Below are 3098 nucleotides of genomic sequence, written 5' to 3' on the forward strand. Positions count from 1 at the left end.
CTAAGACCCTGGGGGCCCTCTAAACCAACTCTGCTGAGAAACCAGCAGTTTTTTCTGCTACCCCAACCCCCACTGGTTTTCACAGCCAGAGAATGAGGCTTTTATTTTCCTGGTGCTGGAACCATGAGCTGCATGGTCTGGCCTGGTACTGGGATCGCTTCCAAGGTGTCCCTCCTGGCTTTTATAATGTGTGACTGCTCTGTCCACTGGCTGGCCACAGCCACTGCCTTGCGGCCACTGCTGCTACCCTACCATATCCTCTGTCCCTGGCTCTCTGGCTCTTACCCTCCTACCTGTCTGGATGAGTATTACTTCTTTATACTTTGTTCGTTGGACTTCCATGCAGGTCGATTTTCTGGAGTTCTGATTGTTTTTGTTTTGAGGTAGATGTAACCCTTCTTATGGTTGTGGGAGGAGGTGAAGCATGTCTACGTATGCCTCTATCTTGACCAGAAGTCTTTTTTTTTTTTTTTCACTGTGCGGTTGCCTCTCATTCGCGCCCCCAACTGGGGACCTGACGTGCAACCTAGTAATGTGCCCTGACTGGGAATCGAACCAGCGACACTTGGCTCGCAGGCCGATGCTCAACTCACTGAGCCACAGCAGCCAGGACTTTGACCAGAAGTCTTGATTCATATTTTTTTGCTTTGAAATTTAGAAACAGATTGTATTTAAGATCTGAGATACAGTTCCTAAAATATCGACTGCTTCAGAAAATCATGGCTATACAATAATGCATTGCTTCTGTTATGTTAGAATGTGCATTAGACTCAAATACAAAAACCATGAGACAATCCACTATCCTTCAACAATTTGAGCAAAGATAGAATGCCTGTGGAACAACATAACTGGATTTGCAGAGGATGGACTATTTTACTTTAGTCACCATTAAAAAAGGAGCACAAATGCATGGGTTGTCAGGTATATACATTAAGTTGAACTTTTGGCACTAGGAATCAGGGCATTTTATCACATAGCATTAACACACAGAAGATTGTATAGTGTCTGGCATTCAAGCAATGTTGTCACTTAGGCAAGAAAACGTTCTACTGAATGTTTTTTCTTTGATAACTGCATACATTGGTAGCAACTTTCAATGAGAAAATGAGGTTGCATTCCTTTTATTTTTTGTTTAAAACAAAACAGAAAAACAAATTAAGCCTTGTTATACATTAATAACTTTAAAGAACATCACTTATACAAGAAAAAGACTAAGAACAAAAAGTGTTTACAGATACAAACATAATAGTGAGTGGTTATAGGGCTTTGCAGTGGTACTCAGCTGAAGCCACTTTGTAATCACTGGCAGTAGACAGAGACACAGCATTCTTTGCCAGATATACAAATAGCCCAACAATAATGCAAAGCTCTTCTCATTGTAGGGCATATATGTCAACACTACTCTGACTCTTACAAATAACCTCATACTTGTGGCACTCCATAAACCTGGGACACTGGCTCATCAGGGTGAGCCAAGAGGATTTTGGAGGCCAGTGCATATTTTTTTTAAAAAGATTTTATTATTTTTTAGAGAGCAAGGAAGGAGAGAGAGAGAGGGAAAGAAGCATGGATGTGCAAGTTGCCTCTCACACACCCCCAACTGGGGACCTGGCCGGCAACCTAGGTATGTGCCCTGACTGGAAACTCAATCGGTGACATTTTGGTTCACAGACCAGTGCTCAGCCCACTGAGCCATACCAACCAGGGTTATTGTTGACATTTTCTTGCCATTTCTTGGAGCTTGCATGCTCTTCTAGAATGGCATTTACATTTTTCTTAGCAGGGAGTTGAAACAGCTGCTTCTGCCTGGTAACTTAAGTCCCAGTCCTCAACAAGCCATGGTTTTTGTTAGAAATAGTAAAAACCGAAACCAAGGAAGCTGAGATGCAAGATTTATTAAGAGGAACCTGCCGGGCTGTCTCAAAGGAGAGAACAGCAGCTGGCGTACAGGCTGACAAGGTTTTAAAGGGAGGGATAGAGGATGACTGGAACAGGGTATAAGGGCGCCTAGTGATTGGTTTGGCCTGGGGGTAACGGCAGGAACAATGGGTTGAGTCTGGGGGTAATGGCGCAAACAATAGTGGGAACAATGAGGCACTTGGTGTTCTGTTGGGTATGTTGTTTGGGAGAGAAGGTACTTGGTGATTTATTGGGCATGTTGCTGGGGAGAAGAATAGAATAAGGGAGTAAAAAAATTTCTACCTCCTACTGGTGCTTTGCAAGATTTGAGGAACTTTTCACTGGACTGCTCAATAGTCATTGTTTGTGGTTTTTACTTCCTGCTAATCAACTTATTGGGTGGGGGATTTTGAGGCTCTTACTGAACCTAAGAGTTTTAATTCTTCAGGAATCTTCACTTTTAACTTCCTTCCATTCTATTCTTAAATGCCTCCTCACCTTCAACAGTGATGTCAGCCTGGGCCCTTTTCTTCCAAGGTGGCTACGGGGTTTTGTTGGTACTGCCACCATCTCGGTTTCCAGGAGTCTTCTGCCTGTTCTTTCTCGTTCTCCTCACAGATTCAGAAGGGGGTTCTCTGTAGAGTGAACCGCCCCTTCCCCATTTGCCTGGAGGGCTGGACTCAGATTCTTTTGCTGTGGACCAGCTGTCTTCTTTCCTGACAAGGGCCCCCCCTCTCATCTTACTTCTCTGTGTATTGCTTCTAGTTGGTTTTTTGAAGTTGTATCCTTCTGTGTGTTGTTGTTCATGAGCTTGAGAACCCTGCTTTCTGGAACTCATTCAACCCTATTTTTATTTCAACCAATGTGAGAAATGCTCACAATAAAAACCGGGATACAGGACTTGAGCAGCAAAGCGAGGCGTTTATTCATGAGTCTGCAGAGTCGGGTGCACCCTCAGCCAGGAGAATGTGCGCGCAAAGTAGACAAAGAAAACTGGTTTTATAGTAATGCGTTTAGCTCCCCCTCCCTAACGCGATTAGCTCCCCAACCCCTCTCCTTCTCCCCCGTTTCTCCATTACTGGTCGCTCTGGAGTTACAATCTAATGCGATTATCTAAGTGCCCCTATTGTGATTTGTAAATGTGCTAATGCTGTCAACTCCCTTCTCAGAGATCCTCTAATTACATTTGCCCTTGAGAC

The 3098-nt window shown here is 43.9% G+C and overlaps 1 pseudogene; it reads right to left on the reverse strand.

Annotated features, from left to right (window-relative positions):
• Positions 1 to 1256: 1256 nt before the first annotated feature.
• On the reverse strand, positions 1257 to 2737 carry LOC150009083 (mortality factor 4-like protein 2; annotated as a pseudogene).
• Positions 2738 to 3098: the final 361 nt, after the last annotated feature.

This window comes from Furipterus horrens, unplaced genomic scaffold (genome assembly GCF_987537825.1).
Source record: "Furipterus horrens unplaced genomic scaffold, mFurHor1.1.pri manual_scaffold_5, whole genome shotgun sequence".
Taxonomy (NCBI): domain Eukaryota; kingdom Metazoa; phylum Chordata; class Mammalia; order Chiroptera; family Furipteridae; genus Furipterus; species Furipterus horrens.